The following is a 23,439-nucleotide window of genomic DNA, read 5'->3' on the forward strand; positions in this document are numbered from 1 at the left end:
TAGTTTGAACAGGCTCTTCGTTCCCTTTGTCTCTTCTGCTGGTATGTCTATTATATTGCTCTTTCTGATAGAGTCAGTTCTTGGTCTGTTCTTGTAGAAGTCTTTGTTTGTTTGTTTGTTTGTTTGTTTTATTAATGCTCATGTCTCTCTTCTTCCCTCTTTGTCATTTCTGTATTTCTGTATTTGATACCACTAATTCTTCCCTTCATCTGATCAGTTCTATTTCTGATACTTGCTAGTTCATTCTTGATCTCCTTTATTGAGTTCTTTATCTCCCAAGTTTTTATTTGGTTCTTTTTTAAAGGTTTAATCTCTTTGTTAAAGCACTCATTTTTGTTTGTTGATTTTGGTTTCTGGGTTCATTAAAATGTGTATGTGTTTTCTTGCATCTCGTTGAGGTTTTCCCAGAACTACAATCTTGAATTCTTTCATTTCAGTTATATATTTCCATGTCTTTAGGTTTATTTCTGGAAATTTTTTATTTCCTTATGAGTTGCCTTATTAATTTGGTTAATTTATGGATTCTTCTCTGTCTAGACAGTTATGTATGAGTGGCACTTCTCTAGTAGATTGATAAGAAGCCTTTCTGTTATTTTCCAGTAGGTGGTGCTGAATCACAAGTTGTTTTGCTCTCTCGTACTTCTCTGGCTTTTCACATCTCCATGGGGTAGTGGAAAATGGACTGTGTTCCCTGGGGAGGTGGGAACTTCCCTTGTGAAGTGGTTGTTCCAGTGTTGGGGGACCAACCCTGTCAAGGAACGAAGTGAACAATGGTGTATCAAATTCATTGACATCCCAGTGCTGTCATCTGCAGCCAGACATTGTTATGTGGAGGTAGGGTGAGCTGTGGGAACCCAGCCATCTTTTTCTGTTGCTCTGCACTCCAACAGTGGCAACCTTGGACTTCCCTGATGTCATGTTTCTGTAGTACCAGTTCTCAGGTTTGTAGGTAATACTCTCTGTGACCTGATGGGAAGGGTGATGGGCGGTGAGGTCTGGGAGGTTAAGGGAAGTTAGCCAGGCTTCATGGCTTTGTTTCTCTGTATGCAATGTTGATTGGCAGACAACCATGGGTGTACCTCTGTGCTTTGTCCCTGCCTTTGTCAGTGGGCTCAGCTGCAGCTCTTACTGCCCACTCCTGCAAGAATGCTCTCTAAATCTCTTTCCTTCTTCCAGTTAAAGGGAGTGCCATCCTCAGTTGGATTACTCTTTGCTGCAGGCTGCAGGGCTGTGTCCCTGGCTCCTTTGAGCTCTTCTCACTACTTGCCTCCCTGGTTTGCTAACACTTGGTCGTCTTTGGATGTTTCAGTGTGTGCGGATCTCTCAGGTGTGTTTGTGCATTGAGCAGGGAATCCTTTGTTGAATTATAGCTGTTCAAATTGTTGAAAGATCAGTGGGAGAGACCAAGGGCATCTCTCACACTGCCATTCCTCTGATGTCACTTTTTTTTTTTTTTGAGAATTCTTCTTTGTCCTTGTCACCTTTGTTTTTCTACTCTGGCTTACCTTTAGTTTACTAACATTCTTTTTAACTTATTTTGAATTTTATTCTGATAGGAATATACCATTTTATAGAGAAAATTTTAAAACTTAGGCTGAATTATTTTTATTACTAACTTGCTTTTCTTTCTGCATCCATTTGTCTATTTAGCCTTCTTGAGTTTTTCATTTCAATAGTATCCAACTTTATTCATTTTAATAACTTTATCCTTGTTTTCTCAGTGCTAGCTCTCTCTTATCCCTCTTTGCATGTAACTGTTCTTACACTGTTTTCTTTTAGATTGTTTATCAGTAAATGAACAGAAAATTTAAATTATGTACTGGTATTATTTTCAGATTGGTCACATTCTAGGCTATAATAAATTTCAAGGAAAGTTCATGTGTGTTCTGTTTTCACACTTCCAAATAACTCTTATAAATCAAGAATGAAATTACTGAAATAATTAGAACTGAATAATCAGAGTGCATACAATAGGAATGTGGCTAAGAGGTATAGGGAAATTTATCATCTTAGTGTTATTTAAAAAAGGCAAAGGTAGGAAATAAACTAAGCCTTTGAAAAAGGAAATTAGAAAAATGCAGAATAAACCCAAATAGAGTAATATAGGTAATACTTTTTAAATTTTTAAAAAAATTTTTTAAATGTATTTTTTTAGAAAAGGGAAGGGAGGAAGAAAGGGAGAGAAACATCAATGTGTGGTTGTCTCTTGAGTGCCCCCTACTGGGGATTTGGCCTGCAACCCGGGCATGTGCCCTGATCAGGACTCCAACAGGTGACCCTTTTGGTTCACAGGCCAGTGCTGAATCCACTGAGCCATACCAGCCAGGGCAGTAGTTGGTGCTCAGTCCACTGAGCCATACTGGCCGAGGCAGTAAGTAGTGTAGGTATTTATGATAAAGCAATATTAATGGAATGGAGAACAAAATTAAAGCAAAAGATAGCTCTTAAAAATAGATTTTTAAAAGGAATTAACAAGGGAATGTGAAACAAGTTACAGAGACTGGGATAAAATACTTGCACAAGACATCTGATAAATAGATACAGAACTTTTAAAACTCAGTAATAGGAAAACAGTCTAATTTTTTAAATGGCCAAAAATCTGAATAGATGTCTCATCAAAGGAAATATACACCTGTCAAGTATATGCAGAGTTACTCAATATCATATGTCATTTGGGCATTACTAATTAAAATGATATACCACTACATATCTATAAGAATGACCAATATCCAATGGTACCACCAAACACTGATGAGGATGTGGAACAGCTGGAGCTCTCATTCATTGCTGTTAGGGAATGTAAAATTGTACAGCCATTTTGCTTCCAATTGTGCAATTTCTTAGAAAACTAAACATACTTTACTTTTACCATATAATCCAGCAGTCAGCCTTCTTGGTTTTTTCCCAAATGAGTTAAAAACTTAAATCCACACAAAAACCTGCACACAGATATTCATAGCAGCTTTTATTTATAATTGCCAAAACTTGGAAGCAATCAGGATATCCTTCAGTAGGCGAATGGATGAAAAAAATTTGGTGCATCTAGACAAAGGAATATATTACTCAGCACTAAGAAGAAAACAGTTATCAAGCCATGAAAAGACATGGAGGAACCTTAAATGCATATCACTAAGTGAAAAAAAGCCAACCTGAAAAGGCTGCATATTGTATTATTCTGTTTGACATTCTGGAACATGCAAAACTATGGAGACAGAAAAAAAAATATCAGTGGTCACCAGGGGTTGGTGGTGGTGTTAGAGGTGAATATGTGAAGCCAAAAAGACTTTTAGGGCAGTGAAACTATCCTGTGTAAAATTGTTACGGTGGAAAAATACCGGTATGCATTTGTCCAATCCCATAGAATGTATAATACCAAGAGTGAACCCTAATGTAAATAATGGCCTCTGGGTAGGAGTAATGTGTCAACATAGGTTTATTGATTGTATCAAATGTCCCACTCTATTGGAAGATGTGGCTGTGGAGGAAGTTGTATGTATGTGGGAGCCAGGGAAATATGGGAACCCTCCACTTCTGCTGTTTTGCTGTGAACTTAAAAGTGTTCTAAAGAAAAGTTAATTTTATTTTAAAAAGCAGAAAATAAACTGTTGGCAAATGTGATGGGGAAAAGGGGGCAAATAAACAATATTGGAAATAGTGCAAACTATTCATGGGAAAAATATTTCAAAATTATAAATGAATACTGTGTATTCACACAGTATTTTACAAATATATTTGAAAGCTTAAAAATGTAAATTACCTAAACCGTTTACCCTCTCACAAGAAGAAAAATAACCATGGAAAAATGTAGTAAATGTACATACCTCTCCTCCAAAAAGCACTAGGTGATTTTAAGGGCAGGTTCTGTCTAATAAACCTTCAAGGGATTGCCAGTGCTATTGAAAGTTATTTTCAAATATAGAAATACCTATATTCATGTTAGTCAAATCAAAATAGCCCGGGTTACAAAATTTGACTAAGATGAAAGCATAAGGAAACTATTGTTATGAACATAGCTGTTGAATTCATAAATAGTAATTGTGTTGTCCAACAAGTTTTAGTTTTTTTATGTACAATGACTCTATTAATGCTTAATTGACTTTAACTTAATTTGAAACAATTTTGTTTGATTGGGAGGGGCTTCTCAAGATGGTGACACAGGTAAATATGGCTTGCCTCCTCACACAACCATATAAAAATTACAGCTAAAATAAAGAACAAGCATCACTCAGAACCATCAGAATTCAAGTTGAATGGAAGTGTGACATCTACAGAATTAAAGAAACCACATCCATCCAGACTGGTAGTAGGGTTGGAGATGTGGAATGGGCTGGCCCCACATTCACATGTGGTGGATAAAAATTTGGGAGGGATATCTCAGGAATCAGGAACCAGCTTCACACCAGGCCCCCAAGCCCAGCATTCCAGTGCCAGGAAAGTAAGCCCTCATAACTACTGGCTGTAAAAACCAGTGAGGATCGAGTCAGGGGAAGAAACTACTGGAGTCTCTGGCAGTTCCTCTTAAAAAACCCACAACGAACTTACTGAGACATACTGCCTCTGAGCTCCAGCATTGGTGTAGCAGCTTGAAAGGCACCAGAGACACGTAAGGAGAAACTGAAATGTCCGGCATCAGGGACAGAGCAGGGGCACAGCTCTTTCCTAGATAGAAAGGAAGGCAGAGTCTGTGAGAGTCCATTGTCCCTTTTCTGAACCCTCCCACCCACAGAACCACAGAGCTGTCAAGCAGGTGCCATATCTCAGACTCCATCAACCTGGCTAACACTATTTGCCCTGCAATGGAGATCCCTAGAGACTCAGTACCAGCCAACTTACAGGCCCACCCAAGCCGCTTTTCCATATGAATGGCTGGTCTTGGTTCATGCTTCACAACTTCCTAAATCCTCTCAAACAAGCAAGAGCAAGCCTCAGTGAGCACCAAGTCTGGCACTAGCAACAGCCAGCCTGGATTCACAGCTTGGTTTTGCTTGGCGATCTAAAGCCCAGCATGGATAACAGTCATCTCAGATTGCTTTATAGCTCAGGCAGGGTGGCCCTGGGAAAAACACAGGTAGGGGGCTGACCTTAGCTTGCACCACCTGGGAATCCCCAGAGCTGGTGTACCCAGTGGACAGCCACAGACCATGTCAGAGCACCACCACCCTGTCCCTGCATGGCTGATCCTCCACAGGAGGTGGAGGTTGGTGGTCAGCGGTCACAGCCAGCCCTTGCAGCTGACTGGCCTGGATAAATCCCTCCCACTGACCTGCTAATAGCAGCCGAGGCTCAATTACAAAGAGGTGGGGTGTACTTGGCCCACACGAAAGGTGTACCTCAAGTAACCAGCTTAGGTGATAGGGGAGGTTTTGCTACTGAACCCAACAGGACACCTACTACATTAGGCCATGCTACCAAGACAGGGAGTCATAGCCGGTCTGCCTCATACATAGAAACAAACACTGAGGGGATGCCAAAATGAGGAGACAAAGAAACATGGCCCAAATAAAAGAATAAATCAAAATTCCTGAAAACTAAACAAAATGGAGACAAGCAATTTATCCTATGCAGAGTTCAAAACATTGGTTGTAAGTATGCTCAGGGAACTTAGTGAAGACCTCAACAGCATAAAAGAGATCCAGTCATAAAGAAGGATACACTAATTGAAATAAAGAACAATTTACAGGGAAATAATAGTAGGGTGGATGAAACTGAGAATGAGATCAATGATTTGTAATACAAGGAAGCAAAAAAAACAACCATTCAGAACAGCAGGAAAATTGAATCCAAAAAAATGAGGATAGTGTAGGGAGCCTCTGAGACAACTTTGCACAATTCAACATTTGCATCTTAGGGGTGCCAGAAGGAGAAGAGGAAGAGCAAGAAATTGGAAATCTTTTTGAAAAAGTAATACAGGAAAACTTCTCTAATTTGGTGAAGAAATAGACATGCAAGTATAGGAAGCACAGAGTCCCAAACAAGATGGAAACAGGCCCACTCCAAGCAAGATATATCGTAATTAAAATGCCAAAAGTTAAAGAGAAAGAATCATAAAAGCAGCAAGAGAAAAGAAGTTAGTTACCTACAGGGAAGTTCCCGTAAGACTGTCAGATTTCTCAAAAGAAATTTTGCAAGCTAGAAGGGATTGGAAAGAAATATTCAAAGTCATGAAATGGAGAGACCCACATCCAAGAGTGCTCTACCCAGCAAAGCTATTATTTAGACTCAAAGGGCAGATAAAGAGCTTCCCAGACAAGAAAAAGCTAAAGGAGTTCATCATCACCAAACCATTATTATATGAAATGTTAAAGGGACTTTTTCATTTAAGAAAAAGATAAAAACTATGAGCAGTAAAATGGTAAAAATACACATTTATTAACAATTGAATCTAAAAAACAAAGTAAGCAAACAAGAGGAACAGAGATAGAATCGTGGATACAGAGAGGGGTTTGATGGTTGCCATATGGGATGGGGGTACTATAGGGGAACGGATGAAGATAGGGGATTAAGAAGTACACGTTGGTAATTACAGAATAGCTATGGTGATGTAAAGTGCGGTATAGGAAATGGAGTAGCTAAGGATCCTATACGTATGACCCATGGACATCAACGGTGGTGGGAGGATTGTCGGCGGGAGTGGGAGATTGGTTTGTAGAAGGGGGGAAAGGGAAAAATTGAGACAACTGTAATAGCATAACCAATAAAATATAATTTTAAAAACAGTTTTCTTAGATTGTATTATGACAGCTCTCATCAGTGTGTATTGAAAAAACTTAATTGAAATGGGTTAATTTTTGTGTACCCATTTTAATATTGAAGATAGAAAATATGCAACATTTTTGGTGTATTAGTCTCTATTATTTCAAGAAAGGTAAAAATTCAACCAAAAGGCCAAAAAAAAAAAAAAAAGATAGGTGCTGTGACTGATCGAATTTGTCAAAAGTGGTTTGTCAGGTTTCTTGGTATTATTGACGTTTTGGCCAAATAATTCTTTGCTGTTGGGCTCTGCTATGCCTTGGAAGATGTTTAGCAGTCCCCCTGGCCTCTGCCCACTAGAAGCCACCAGCAAGAGAAAGCTAACATACTCAAAATATCCAAGTCAATAAAGCTATTGGTGAAAAGGTAGAAAATGTGTCTTATTTTATGGAAAAAACTAAATGGACTTTTTTCCAACGCAATACTTGAGTTGAAAACCTAGTAGGATTTCTCCTAAGAATGGAAGAAGAGGTCACCACTGGAGGGAAAACTCACCTAGCACATGTACTACTTTAACACATTAATAAAGAGAAACTGAAAGGTAATCATACTAAGTGTCAGTAATTCATTTTATAACATTCTGCATGATTTAGAAAAAATCAACTCTTAGTAAACCAAGAAGGTAATTTCTCAGCTGAATAAAAGGTATCAATTATATTCTATAGCAAAAGTATACTTAATGTTGAAACATTAGAGGCATACCCGTAAAATCAAAAAGGAGGAAAAATTTTATGTGGATAGTGTAATCATATACCTTGGGAACCCAAGAGAAGCAGTTGGTAAACTATTAAAAGTGAGAACTTTAGGAAAATAACCAGTGCACAGGCCCTTCTCCATTGCTACTCCCTTACCCCCCATTACTACCCTCAGAAAATTAAAAGAAACATGGAATGAAAGGCTTGCCCTGGCTGGGTGGCTCAGTTGGTTAGAGCATAGTCCCATGCACCAAAAGGCTGCAGGTTCAATCCCAGTCAGGGCACATATCTGGGTTGCAGGTTCCATCCCCAGGTGACATGTATATGGGAGGCAACTGATCCATGTTTCAAAATCGCCCTTCAAAATCAATAAATATGTCCTTGGGTGAGGATTCGAAAAACAAACAAACAAAGGAGGCTAAGTTCCAGTGACACTGTCTATATTCCAGTTATTGAGTGAAGAAATGAAGGATAATTAATGTATAAAAAGAAAATGAAGCATAAAAAAATCTTGTAAATACTTAGAATAGCAGGAATTACCAGAAAAGGTAGACAGTATGGCCATAGTTTTTATTACATAGCATGCAAAGAAAAATAATCTTACCACCCACTTGGTAATACAGAATTGTATTCAAGTATCACTTCTATTTATTTTGACATACATAAAAGATAAATCTTATCTAGTCACAACTGTGAGGTATTTTAAATTTTGTCCTCTCTGTATTTTTTATTAATTTCCATATGTCAGACATATCAGTACATGTTTTTTAAATTTTACTCATTAGGGAGCCATTGGCCCTCCCCTGGAGGAGTTCATGATCCAGTGAGGACAATAGAGGGGTAAATAAATTCCTGCCAATAATTCCTTTTATGTGCCCCCAAACTTCTAGTCCACAGTTTACACAAGATTGTTCTGATTCTAAATATGTTTGGTTATTTTTAAAAATAAATTTTTGGGGAGGTAGGGAGATAAGGGGCTGGTGGAGAAGGGACCATTTGAACTTTTTGGTCTCTTATCTTTCATAGCAACTTTCTAGGATTTTGCCATTTTCGTTCTTAACCAGCCTTCTGCTTTTTTACTCTGTAGATTAATTTCTCCTCTGTTTTACAAATGAATTAAAATTTTCTCTACTTATTAGATTCTTCTCATCTTCCTTCAGGTTAAGCAAAACAGAGCAAATAAGAGAATCAGAACTGCAGCAATGAATATCTGGCCTTCTACTTTCCATTTGAGCTTTGATCCTATCATAATTTTAGTGGGATGTTGTTTCTACTATTTCATCTGTCATATCTTGAACCCTTTCCTTTCCTCATATATCAGTCAAGATTTTTAGTTGTAAACAAATTTTATGGGGTTGAGTGAAAAAGACATTAAAAATTGAGAATCAACCGTGTTGACTTTGCAGTCAGGTAAATGCCAAAATGACAGTGTCAAAATTATTTTAGAGGAAGCGCTGTTGCTGCTGCCTTTGGGCACATGACACCACAACTAGTAATTCTGCTGTTGCACCCCCTGAAAACTGAATACCTCCTTACCACTTTGATAGAGTGAATTCCTCACTGAACCTTCTTTAAGACTCTGCTTTTCATAAACTGTAGGTCACCCTGCCTGCTAGGCATGAATTTTCCCACCAGAGAAAGTGAGTTGTCCCTCTTCCCTTTATTTTCTATAAGGCCCTTAAAAATCTAGCTTTGTCTGCCTTTCTAGCATTTTATCTCTATTTCTATATCTTTATTTCTGTTCTCATATTACACTTTAGTAGCAGAAAACTTTCAGGGTGATCCCCAGACTCATTTTTGTGTCACCTCAACTTTGGAAATGTTTCCTTTGTCTGATACAGGGCTTCTGTGGTCATCAGTGTAGGGGGCACCTTTGGAATTGTACTGTCATTGGCCCATGCCTGTCATACCTACCTTATTAAGGTCCTTTTTTCCAGTTGTCCTTCAAGACCAAATTTAAGGTTACTTCTATGGCTTTTCTAGTTTTCAAGAAAGTTAATCACTCTCTCCTTTGCATCTTAATATGTACTATTTGATTTACTGTTTCACCACTTCTACTAAGTTCTGCAACTTACAGGTTTTCTTTTCTGTAATAGAACTTTTATTGTAATTATAACAGGAATGTAAATTAGATTTCCTTGTGTCAAGAGTAGGAGACAAACACCTCCAAATCTAGCTTTTGATTCGTGTTGGAAACAACTAAAAAGTCAGTATCTTTTTGCCTGCAACTCCAAGTTCTTTTTGTGTGGACTTATTTCAATGAATTTTTAAAACTCATTTTTAGTTGATAATATATAAGGTGAGTGTTAATGACTTAACTGGCATGTTAATATAGTTGGTCAATGACTCAGCTGCTTTTAATAGGTGTAATCAAAGAATGTTGAAAATTGATTTCAATCTATCACAGGCTATGTTGCAAATAGCTTTTGACTTTTCATTCTGAAGTGTTAATACCCATTTAGTGAATAGGTAGTGGAGTTAGGACTTGTGTGTTATTAAAATAGTATGGGACTTTTGTTGTCACATTAGTAATATATTGTTTTACAGATTAACTTCTAAGATGTGAAAGTAAATTTGATTGACAGAAACTTGGCTTTTGTGATGGCACTTACCACTATTCTTTTCTAGTGTAGTTGGGTTTTTTTCCTGTTTAAAAAATTCAGGTATTACTGGGGAGCAGTGTATGGAAAGTGGCAAATGCATCTTACTATACTAAAGTAGTTAAAACATGGGATCTCTGCTCCAATACTTACTTGCTGTTTGAACATAGAGTAATATGCCCTCTTAGTTACCTCATGTGAAGTTATTTTTATTTTATCTATTCTGTTGTTTCTAATCTCCCTGCTATTTCAATACTTCATAAATTTCAAGAATTTTTTTAAATATCAGCTGTAAGACATTGAGCAGACTTTTGATGATGAGATACACACAACAATGTATCATACAAAATTTCTGCCTCCGCCCCAAGGTACTTAAAAATAAAGCTTATGGGAATATATTAAATGTTATTTCTGACCTAGACGGGAAAGGATTTATTGATAACATGGCATTTGATTGGATGCAAAAGAGCAGGGGGATGTGGAAACTGAACATTTCAGGTTTAGAAAACAAATGATGCGTGGAAGTTTAAGGAACATACATTGAATGGCAATGACACTAGAGTGGCTGAAATACATGAAGAATAGAAGGGAAATGATTGAACATGTTTAATAGGAAGCACATTATGGAAGATCTTGAATTCTAAGCAAATGAATTTGGATTTTGTTTTTGTTAAGTGGAAAGCCCTTAAAGGTTGCTTTATGGAGAAATGTGCTGTAAGAGCATTATTGTTGCGGGGGGGGGGGCGGAATCTAGTAACAATATGAGCTGATTGGAAGCAGTAAGACTAATTGAAAAACCATTTTAATAGTCAGGTTTAAAAAAAACACACATTAGCCTGGCTTAGGATGGTGACAGCTAATTAAAAGCAGAGTGTAGATGGAAGAGGTGTAAAGGGAGAGATTTAATGAAGACAGAAATTACAGGAAACTGTGGGAACCTTTTGATAATTTGGACTGTTCCATGCACTAAAGATGGAATATTGAAACATCTTTTTTAAAAAACAAGACATGAAAGAATTAGTTAAATAGAAATTAGAGGATTAAGGCCTAAGAGAATATGGAAATCTAAAGTAATGAGCCAAGCATTCCACCCTGCTGTGTCCTGGAATATATTTTTATCAAGAAGAGACTAAGCTGATTTTTTTTTGTAGGTCCTTTGGTTAGTGGGAAGAAAAGTTGGAGTCCTGGGCCCACCAAGAGTAAGAATTAGGTAAATCAGCTAGCTCTTAAAAAGACTGGAGATAGCATTCTTGTTAATCGGATGGCCCAGAAAACCTCAAGACTTGAACTTGGATTAAGATGGTCACATACTTTAATGAAGTGTCCAGGCACTTGACCGAAGCAAATGTGTATCTTTTATAAGAAAGAACATTAAGGCCTCAAACTACTTTCTCAAATTAGTTTTCTAATTAAAACATAATAACTTCAGAGTCCAGCTATTAGAATTACCAGACCTAGTCTAAAATGGGAATGCTAGCAGGAAACTTGAAAGTATGAGCTGTCATATAGATTTGGGGAGGGGGATGGTTTCTATAACTAAACAAAATAAGCAAAGTCAATGAATTTTACAGCATATTGGACAGCTAAGAGAGGTTTAGTGTATTAGAAGAGCAAACACCATCCAGAATTAAGTGCATTGGCTAAAATACACAGGAGAAGTTAAAAAATAAAGAGGACCCACAAGAAGATTTCATTGAGTCTAAGAGAGGAGAGAATGAGGCAGAGGCAATATTTGAAGAGTATAATGGCTGGTAATTTTCCAGATTGCTAAAAGACAAAAGTGCCACAGATTCAAGAAGCCAAACAGTTCCCATGCATTATAATAAATACAATTTCATTGATCCTAAGTTGTGACTTTTCACATTTTGACATTTGAAATTTTGTCTGAAATCTGAATACGTTTCAGTTATATTGACACCTCATAGTCCAACAAAATTGAAATTTTAACTTAAGCAAAAATTTTCCCATTTCACTTTGATAAGATCGTGAAATTTCAATACCAATTCAAAATTTTATGAAATATGGTATAAAAAAACCCCACATTTTAAATCATAGTAAAACTACAAAAACAAAAATATAGAAAACCTTAGAGCCAATAGGATACAAGAGATTACTTTCAAAGAGTGAAAGTATATGTCATATATATAATGTATGTAGAGAAAAAATATAGAGTATACGTTATACTTACATTCTTCTAGAGAATGGCTGATTTCTGAACAGCAACCATGGACATGATAGCTAGATGATACCTCAGTAAATGGTGGGAAAATAAATACAAACCTAGAATACTGTGTTCGGGGAAATGTATTCACAAACAGTGCTATCTTTTAATTATTATATGGCTTTATGTTATACCTGGCCTTGGTACTATCAGTGTTAATTGAAGTTTCAAATGTTCAGAATTATTTAAGCAAGTATTTGGACGTTATTGGGAAGGGCGGGGTGAGTGTGGAATGCAGAATAAGTTGTGCTTAAGGGTGGAGTTTATAACCTTAAATATGTGGAAAGTCATGAGCTAAGAATTTATTTTAGAAGTCTCAAGTAATGAGCACGTGTCCAGATAGAAAAAGAGCTACAAAGTAAACACAGAGACAATACAAGAAGAAATAACACAGCAGAATTTAATAAAATAAAAAAATAAGCTTATAGTAGAGAGGGCTATCAAGAAGCCAAAATGTTTTTTTATACTGATAACATTGACACACTGGTGAGATCAGAAAGCATAAATAACCAATATCGGGAACTGGGGGGGGAAAGTCATTTTGAATCCTGCAGATATTTTTTTAAAACTCATGAGATATTGTGGATAACTGTGTCCAGATTTAAAGTTTTAAATGAAATGGGTAAATTCTTTGAAATTTGCAATTTACCAAAATTGATACAGAAATAGAAAAATCTGTGTGGTGCTATAACTATAAAGTGAAATTTTTCTATTAAAGTCTTAAGTCCAGATTGGTTTACTGGTAAGTTCTGCCAACATTTAATTAGACAGTAACTCCAGCCTTACAGTCTTTAGTCTTGGTATTCTTTTAGAACATAGTAAAAGAGGATCCCTCACCTTTATGAATCTTACTACAACCTTGATACCAAAACCCAAAGAAAAATTACATAGATGCAAATGAAGAAGAAAACCTAAAATACTGGCAGGTTGAATTCTGCAATACATAAAAATGTATTTTTACATTTTATGTAGGATTGTGTTATTTCACAATAAAAATAATTATGTATATTGTTATGTATAGTAAAAATATATACCAATATGGCCAACTCAGATTTATCCCAGAAATGCTAGATTGATTTAACCTGAAACAGTTCAATATTATTGGTCACTTAAACAAATTAATGAAAAAACATTTCAGTAGATTCAGAGGAGAGTAAGTTACTAAAAATCAGTGGCCATTCATGATTTTAAAAAGCAACTCTTAACAAATGAGACACAAAAGGGGCTTTTTGTAATGTAATAAATCTAAAAAACATCTGTAGGAGATATAGTTTATGCTAAAATGTTGAAGATTTCCCTTTTTGAGGGAGTCCAAGACATGAATATGTTTACTTCTGTTCAACATTGTACTGAGGATGATCCTAGCCAGTAGTATACCAAGAAGGAAAAATGAAGTGCAACTGTGGGAGAGAGATGTTAATCAGTAAATACTCTCTGATGATATGAATTGTGTACATAGAAAACCTAAAGGAGTCTGTAGATAAGTTGTTAACATAAATGATATTAGGAAGAGATATGAAAATCTTTTTTTCTCATCATTTACATATCTATTTTGACCCAGTAATTCTACTCCCAGGTATATACCCAAAAGAAATAAGCTTGTCTAACTTGAAAGAGTCATATACCTACCATAAGTATGTGCACAGCAGCATTGTTCATAATAGCTTCAACCTACTAATAACCAAAATATCTATAGATAGATAGTTACAGTATATTTATATAGTAACCATTCAGCAACAAAAAAAAAGTTAACTAGAGCTATAAGTAATTACAAATCATATTTAGAAAATGAATCTTCAAAACCATCATACTGAAAGATCAGAAAAACAACCACCTGTCTAATATATGGTTCTGTTAATATGAATTTCATAAAACAAAACTGAGCTTTATTGCTTTAAGGGTGCATATTTAGGTGGTAAAACTATAAATAAAAATAGAATGATGATTATCTCTCAGAGAAAGAGTAACTTGTTACTGAGAAGGGATGTACTAGCAGTGTTCTCGTCCTGGGTTGCGGTTACACACACGTGTTTGCTTAATAACAATTTGTAAGCTGCTTATTTATGTTTATGAACTTTTCTAGGATTGTGTTATTTCACAATAAAAATAATTTTAAGACACACAGACATAGGAAAAGGAACAATCTTAAAAGGTAAGGTTCAGCTTTTTTTTTTTTTTTTTTTTTTGACATGTAGAATTAATAGTGACTTTGGTGTATTACAAGTAAATCATAGCATTTTGCCAAGACAGTTTCTTTACTGTTTTCTAGGTCCTAGTATTACATCTGTCCTAAACTTAACTTTGATCATGTCAGTTCATTTTATCAACCATTACTACCTTCGTGGTTATTCCTACCATTTCAAAGGTATACTGTCTGACTTTTGAAATCCTAATGTACTTTTTACTTCATTTTGTATGTCTGTACATATTCCTTTACACTTCGTGGAGATTCCCATAGCTTTTCAGGCGCCAGTCTCCTCAAGAGCAGTATCTTTTCCACAGATTCAGAGAGCATCAATACTATTTCACTTTGGGGTTGTGCTCACAGACATTATGTACTGTTCTGTACATCATATTCAGCTTGTGTGATGCCCTCTGGATCTCTTTATTCTCTCATTTCTTACCACATTTACTGTTGTCATTTTGACTTAGTGTAGTTGCATTTTCTATTACTTCCCTCCCACCTGTTGCATGCTTAGCATATCATATTGTAAGTAGCTGTCCCTCTCTTTCCTTGAAAGCAATTAATATTGCCACTAACTAGCATAATTCCCACATAGTTGCTTACTCTGTGAGGGAACTATGTACAAATGGATCTTAATTATAACTGGCTTGTATTTTGATTGTTCATTCTTAGTTTTAGCGTGGCTAGATTAAACGTACTTGAAGGCTCTCAGCGTTTAACATCCACTAAATATATTGAAACACCATTATCAAAAGACTAAAAGGATGCTTTCATGTACTTGAAGAAACCATTTTTCTCTTTAATTGTGATGAGATCCACTATTACATGAGTCCAACAAACAAGTAGTTTGTATAGTTTTATTTGCTAAGCTGTGCTGCTCATGTGTAGCGAAAAGACAAGACCATTGAGCAGAGGATGGAGACTTCCTTTGCATGCACATATTTGGACAGGGGGTATAGAAGGCACTCTATTAATTTTCTTTGAAGTAAAAAATAATAGTGGTTCTTGTCATTTTGGGGGCTATAGTCTCTTGAAATAAAAGCTGGAGCCTCTCCGAGGAGTGGGGGGATGAACATTTGTAAATAAGTTACAAGTTTGAACATTGTACACTTGCTGAAGTTCCAGGGACTTCAGGTTAGAAGAATTTGGTAAATTGAAGTAATCGTAATCAAGCCAGAGAACATGGACACCTACCAGTGAAAGTGAGACATGTGTCTTTAAGTGTGGATGAAACACCTGTGAAACCAGTATTTGTGTCTTCTGAAGACTCTAGTATGGAGTTTCTTCTCTGTTATGAAGGGAATAGTCATTAGCTTCTTAAAATGTCTAGCATAATTTCCAATTTACATTGAATGTTCATATGAAATAAAATCTTAGTTCAGAAAAGCCTTTTGATTAGCAAAATGTTGATAACGGTTAAAGCTGGATTGTGGGTAGCCATGTAGGAGTTCAATATACTGTTCTTGAGAGGGTCAGAAGAACAGTATATGTACTGCTGGTCCTACGTATTCATGAGTTGTGCATCCACGATGCAACCACATGTGGATTGAAAATATTTAGAAAAAATATGTTATGTTGTTGCTCACGTGTGCTGCCTAGTTAGGCCTATGATGGCTGCATCTGTAGCGACTATTTTTCTTGTCATTATTTCTTAAACAATATAACAACTCTCCATTGCATTTATATTGTATTAGGTGTTATAAAGGATTTAAAGTACACAGGAGGGTATGTGTAGGTTATGTGCAAATACACCACTTTATATGGGGGGCATCAGCATCTGCAGAATTTGGTATCCATGGAAGGTCCTGGAATCATTCTCCCCCCCTACTGCCCACACACACACACATAGTGAAGGATGACTGTATTTAAATTTTTCAAATAAATAAATAAATAAATTTTTCTATACTAAGTGCATGTGACAGCCTTTTTGGAAGATGGTATAATTTTGCTAATTCAAGCCTAGAAGGGGTTATCATACCTCTGTTTCACTGTGGTTTCTTTTATATATTTGCTTTCATCATGAGTCAGAATCAAAAAGGATAAAGTATGGAGGAGCAAACAAATGGCAGAAAGTTTCTCAAATTATGCAATAAGATTTTTGTACTGCAACTTGAAAGTAGTAGTATTTAGTAGCTTCTTTGTCCAAGTCTCTTGCTTTAGCAACTTCAGGCGATTTTATTATCATGCTGCTTTTTTTATTTTTTAAACTAGGTTGAGTTTTCACCAATGAGGGAAAATTTTTATATCCATTTCAAAAAGTATTCTACATTTTCTTAAAAACACATGATCAGTATGTTTCCTTAGCTGTAAACCACATGTATACATTAATACTAAAATATGAAATAAATTTATTTTTTAGATTAGCATTAAAAAACCCAAAAATTTTTTTAGTGATGATAAAAAGATGACTTAATTTATTTTTGGTTGAACCATAATAAACCACAATAAATTGTTGATATTCTGCTGTTTTTATCTCTATAAAAGGCAATTTATATTTTTGTTTTTCAATTAAAGTTTACATTTATTATTATATTAGTTTCAGGTGTACAGCATAGTGAGTGGTTAGACAATCACATACTTTACAAAGCTATCCCCTCAATATTTCAAGTAAACACCTGGCATCATACATAGTTACTACAATATTACTGCTATTTCCTGTTCCCATACCTAACATTCCCATGACTGTTTTGTAATTATTAATCGACACTTCTCAATCCCTTTACCTTTTTCACACAGTCCCTCAATCCCCCTCCTCTCTGGCAACAGTCAGTCGTGTTTTCTGTATTTATGAGTGTGTTTCTGTTTTGTTTTTCATTTGTATCATTCTTAAGGTTCTACATGTAAGTGAAATCATATGGTATTTATTTGTCTTTCCCTGATTGACTTACTTTACTTAGCTGAATATCATCTAGGTCCATTCATGCCGGTGCAAATAGTAAGATTTTATTCTTTTTTTGACTGAGCTATATTCCACTGTATATATGCACCACAGCTTTTTTACTCACTTGTCCATTGATGGACACTTGAGTTGCTTCCATATTTTGGCTATTGTAAGTGAAGTTGCATTGAATAAACATAGGGGTACATATATTCTTTTAAATTCTTAGTGTTTTAAGTTTCTCCAGATACATTCTGAGAAGCAGAATCACTGAGTCAAAAGGCAGTTCCATTTTTAATTTTTTGAGTACCCTCCATATTGTTTTTCATAGTGGCTGCACTAGTCTGCATCCCACCAACAGTGCATGAACTTTTCCTTTCCTCCACATCCTCTCTGACACTTGTTTGTGGATTTATTGATGATGGCCATTCTGACAGGTGTGAAATGATATCTCATTGTGGTTTTAATTTGCATTTCTCTAGTGATCAGTGACTTTGAGCAACTATTCATCTATCTGTTTATTGACCAGTTTGTATGTTTTTGGAGAAGTGTCCTCTGCCCATTTTTTAATTAGACTGTTTGGTGGAGGGTGTGTTGAGTTGTAAGAGTTTTTTATAAATTTTGAATAGTAACCCTTATCAGATAAGTCATTGGCAAATACTATCTCCCATTCAGTAGGTTATCTTTTTGTTTTGTTGATGGTTTCCTTTGCTCTACAAAACCTTTTTAACTTGATGTAGTCCCATTAGTTTATTCCTTTGTTTTTGTTGCTAGAGGAGATATCAGAAAAAAATGTTAAGAGAAAGTTCAGAAATTTTACTACCTGTTCTCTTCTAGGAGTTTTAAGTCTTTGACCCATTTTGAGAAAAACCCAAAAAGCAAGTTCTTATAGCCTTGTATAAGTCCTCATTAGATTTCTTTTTTTTTAATGAATGCCAAAGGGATAGAATGAATTTTCTATCCCTAAGTCCTTATTTTTAGCTTTGTGGAATTCTGTCGACTTTGTATGTGTGCCAGTCATCTTAAATAATAATTTCAGTCCTTCTTTTGAAAGAATAGCTTTAAAAACCAGAAAGGATTCAGTGAATTTTTCAATTTGTATGAAAATTTACATTCTATTTCAGGAGCCCTTTTAAAATTTTTATCAAAGTAATGCATTTATAGTTTTTATTTTTACAGTCTAACAATTTTACAAGGATTATAAATGAAAAATAGTGCTTTAAGCCCTGAGTTTCAGTCTTTCTCCACAACAGAAAGAACTGCTTTTCATAATAACTTGCTTATACTGCCATCTATACTACAACTACTAATTTCTTTCTATAAAATAAGGATTAAGCTGTGAAACTAATATCTACATGTAAAAACTGGGGAAAGCTCCCTCTCCTTGTGTGTCTTCCCCTCATTCTATTTTGTGCTGTTTTAAGATGGTCATTTTCACACCTTACCTGTTATTTTGTTCTTATCAATATGATGACAGTTCTTATTCATTCATATTATTTAAATCACTTAATCTGTTCCTTTGCTCCTCTGGCATTTTTCCTTAAATAAACCTTTTCTAAAAGAGGAAAAAAGTACATCATTAGAAGCAGGTTAATGGGGCTGAAGGATAGTCGAAATGGCAGTTTCTAGAACAGATGTTGGTGTCACAGACCTCTTTTAGCACTTTGCCAGAATGATAATTAAGGTGTAGAATAATTGTGACTGTTTTGTAGTCTTTCGAAATTGAAGGCTGATACCTATAAAATGCCACATGAGAATGGTAAAATAAAAAATATTTGGTCATTTAGAAGTAAAGGTATGTATACCTGCATGTTTACACATGGAGATAGCTACCTAGTGTAAAATAGAGTTTTAATTTTTTCATGTATGTGTGTGTTTTCGCTCCCTATCAGGCTTAGAGCAATAGACTATTGACTTGTTATAAATATATGTGAGCATTAAAGACCTATAAAGAGGATTGAACTCTGATACCGAAGGATACCCAGTAGAAAAGCCTACTATATAACTTTAAATTAGCTTAATGTTTTTGCTTTACTGATTCTGTTGTGAAAATAAGTACTTCAACAGTGGTCTTTTTATGAAGGGTGAAGACCTAGTGGCTTTTAAGATAAATTCCTGCGCTGACCAATGTGGCTCAGTTGGTTGGGCATCCTACCACAAAGCAAAAGGTCACCGATTCAGTTGGCAGTCAGGGCACATGCCTGAGTTGTGGCCTGGTCCCCAGTTGTGGTGTGCGTGAGAGGCAACTGATTGATGTTTCTCTCCCTCTTTCTTCCTCCCTTCACTCCCCTCCTGCAAAAAAATTCCTAATGGCAAAAAATTAAATACTGATTTCCATGCAAACAATGATTCTGTAATCATTCAGAATTCAAAAAAAGAAACGCTGGCTAAGGATGTAACATTTCAGCCAATCTTCCCTTCCCACAAACATAGTTTCTAGGCCGTAACTGTTCCTGCCTTGAAATTTAATTTATATTACTTGTATATATCTAACAGTCACAAAAATGAAAAGTTAAGTTCTAGATATTCTTCAGAGTTGGCTAATTAAGTGCTAGTTTGTTTATATTTCTGTAAACATACTAACTGAACAGAAAGAATATTAGAAGAGGATTTATTTAATCTCTGCTGTCAAATGTAGGTCATCTCAGACCTGGGGTGACAAGACTCTAATTGTGCCCTTCCTCCATTGATTAATGGCTGGATTGAAGGAAAAACCACAGTGTTAATCTTTAATTTTCACCAGTATGGTTTTCTCAGAAGGACGGGAAAAGGTTGCGGGAAATGAGGGAAGCAATATCCCAGGATATGCTTTGCCACTGTGTACCAAAGTCAGTGAGGCAGAGAGGTTCTTGAACTGCAGTGTTTCACACTGAATCAGTCCAGTCCCTTTTCACTTTGGTCTGTTTTTCACAAGCAAGGGTGTACATTAAAGCCAGCAAGCTGAAAGAACTTTAAAATAGTGATGCGGTAAACAGTGTATGGGAAGTTAAGAATCTGCTTGTGTTCTTGAGCATAGCAGTCCTTAATAAAACTATCATAATTGAGGGGAGGGGCACTTCTTTGTTCTCTTAAGGCAATTAAACAGAGACAATAAGAAATGAGAGATTAAAGATAAACTGATAAAACAGTATAGTGCCATGAAAAGGTAAGTTCACAGAACTTTAAAAAAAAAGTGTGAAGAACCTAAAACCACAGTGGCAACAGCAAGAAATAGAGCAGATACTAGGAAGAACAGACATGTAAGACAAGAACAGGACAAAGAATTAGCAGATGATAGACACAGAGGACAAATTAAAAAACACTGGGGTGGGTACAAATCAAGCAGGATACAGTCTTAAAAACTAAAGGATCTTGAAGTAATTAAGATCTGAATGTCATTTCAAAAGAGAAAGTTAAATGCTAAGATAAACCCTATGGAACTACTTAAAACTTCTAGAATGAAGAAACAAACCTTTGTATGTGATAGCTGTAAAAGGATTTGAATTATAAAATGGAAATTACTTTGACCATAAACTTAAGTAACAGCAGGTACCAAAAGAAAGCAGATGCTGTCAATACAGAGAGTATTGATGGGAGAACGTGGGGGCGGGGGTGGGGAGGCATGGTTGGCCAAAATGAGCATTTGATAACATTTAAATGTTTGAATTATGTCTTAAGTAATTGGGATAATCAAGTTTATGAAATAGTTATTGAAAAAATATAACGTAAAAAATAATGTGATTAATAAATATACATATAAATTTTACACATGTAATTTTATATGTATATATATTTTTTACACATATATATAAAATTATAATCAACTGGGGAAAGGTCCAGGTAGTTTCATTCACAATTCAAGAGTTAAGGGTATGGTCATTTAATACAAGGGCAATCAATGTATTACTTAAAGTTGACAAATCAAGAAATAGGTTTAAGTATTGATTTTGTTACATTTAATAAAAGTACATTAGATTTCATTATCTTCCATATAACCATTACACAGTCACTGATGGACAGATCGTGTAGTAAAAATAAAAGCAAAACAAAATTTTAAATGTTACATTTCTTGTAAAATGGGACTTAATCTAATAAAAAAGATTTGTAGGCCTACTATGCCCAGTAATAAGAGTGGATTCTTAAACTCCCCATTCTGTTTATCAGGGCAGTACTTGAAAATTCTTTGGTAGTTTCCAGAATCAAAAAGCTATAAACTCCAATATATACTATCTTTAAGAAATATGCCTAAAGCAGAGGAATTCAGATTTTTTGCTGGCATTTATCTTTGAGAAGGTACTGTCATTACTTTCTAAAAAAATTGAAAGCTTGTATAATATTCTTCTAGACACTAGGGCTACAACAAAAATAAAAGAGCTCCATGAGGTTTACATTCTAGCAGAGAAAACATAGAACAAATAGTGATTACAGGGCTAGTAGTGTGGTGTTGGCAGAAGTACAAAGAAAATGTAACACTAGGGAACGTTACCTAATTGAGGGGTGGGGGATTAGGAGGAACTGTCAAAGAAGACTTATTTGAGAAAGTGAGGTTTAAGCTGAGAACTAAAGGTAGAAGAAACACCTTTCAGTAAAATGGTTAGCCATTTAGATTAAAATGAAATATAACCATTGCTGTACTCCTTATTACACAAAAAAATTTCCATGCAAATCAACAGTCTTGATAGAAACAGTTTAAAGGAAAGGCCTACATCATGGATGAGTTTTTATAATCTTTAGATATAGAAATCTTTTAAAGATTGATATAAAATCCAGAAATCATAACAAGTTTCAAGATAATTTGCCTACATAAAAATTTTAAGTGGCTATTAAACACCTTTAAAAAAGAAGGCCAGACAAGTTAGAAACTGGGGGTGAAAGCAATCCATTAAACAAAGGTTACCCTTCCTGTTTAAATGCTGAACTCATAAAATAATAGTATGATCTTCATAAAAAGATAGGTTCAGCCTCACTAGTAAAGAGATGAACGTTAAGTCGAGATATGTTTTCCCCTATTAGATGAGCCAAGATTTTAATCTAGGATTGTTTATATGTGGAACAGCTGATTGTCCCTCAGTATAAAGTTAATTATAGTACATGGAATTATAGTCCATAGTATATTACTATGGAATATTATGCAACAATGAAAAAACAATGTAGACCAGTGTTCATTGACAAAGATGCTTGTTAATATTGTTTAGTGAAGAAAGCAAGCTATAAATCTGGAATGCAACACTTTTTAGGAAATTATAGGCACATGTCTGTTTTGCTGTGTATGCATAGATTGCTGCCTAGAAATTTTACCAAAGTATTAGGAGTCACTGATTTTGTATAGTCAAGTTTTGCATGACTTGTATGAGTATTTTTTTACAGGTGTTTAATTTGTTTATTTATATTTAGTGTTAGCTTCATATGCTTTCTGTTTAGATAAAACCTAATATCTTAGGCTTTCTCAGAGATAAAATTTGTAGGAAAGGACTCCACATTTTGCTCCATATATATTTTTTTAAGATTATTTCTTTTTGGAGATGGGGGAAGAGTGAAAGAGAGGAAGAGAATATCCATGTGAGAAACATCGATTGGTTGCTTTTCCCTAACCAGGGACTAAACCTGCAACCCAGACACGTGCCCTGACTGGGAATTGAATTGGCAGCCTTTTGCTTTGTGGGATGACGCCCAGCCAATTGAGCCACACCAGTCAGTGCTGCTCCTTATATTTTGATTAGCTGAATCATCAGGGACAACTTTAACTTTATATGAGTTCCCCTTTTATAATGTTGACATCTAGATTGATAAATTTATCATTTTATTGAAACAGACTGTAATCAAAATACATATTTATAAAAAGATATGTATTAGTTTTAGGAGAGTGTTCCCATTTGAATGATTTCTTTTCTGGAGATACAGTAAGTGCTTTGACACAAAGCCTGAACGAGATCTTTATTAAAAATACTGGAAATCTCATAAGTATTGATTTTTTTTTTTTTAAACCTGAGCATTTGTTGTTTGTAAAGAACATGGTAGTTGTTGAAACCTAATCTTTACAAGTTAAAAAATATGACCAGATTCTGTATTAATAGTTATGCTGGTTATATTGATTTAAATATTGAAAGGTGGTGGTGGTTGTTTTTTAACCT

General features: G+C 35.3%; 1 protein-coding gene across 1 annotated transcript in view; it reads left to right on the forward strand.

Moving 5' to 3' along the window:
• ARIH1 (ariadne RBR E3 ubiquitin protein ligase 1) overlaps positions 1–23,439 on the forward strand; it is a 129,253-nt gene that overhangs the window by 67,369 nt on the left and 38,445 nt on the right. The gene's annotated exons all lie outside the window — the stretch shown is intronic.

This window comes from Pteronotus mesoamericanus, unplaced genomic scaffold (assembly GCF_021234165.1).
Source record: "Pteronotus mesoamericanus isolate MK-2021 breed Mesoamerican mustached bat unplaced genomic scaffold, CSHL_Meso_final contig_100, whole genome shotgun sequence".
Lineage (NCBI taxonomy): Eukaryota > Metazoa > Chordata > Mammalia > Chiroptera > Mormoopidae > Pteronotus > Pteronotus mesoamericanus.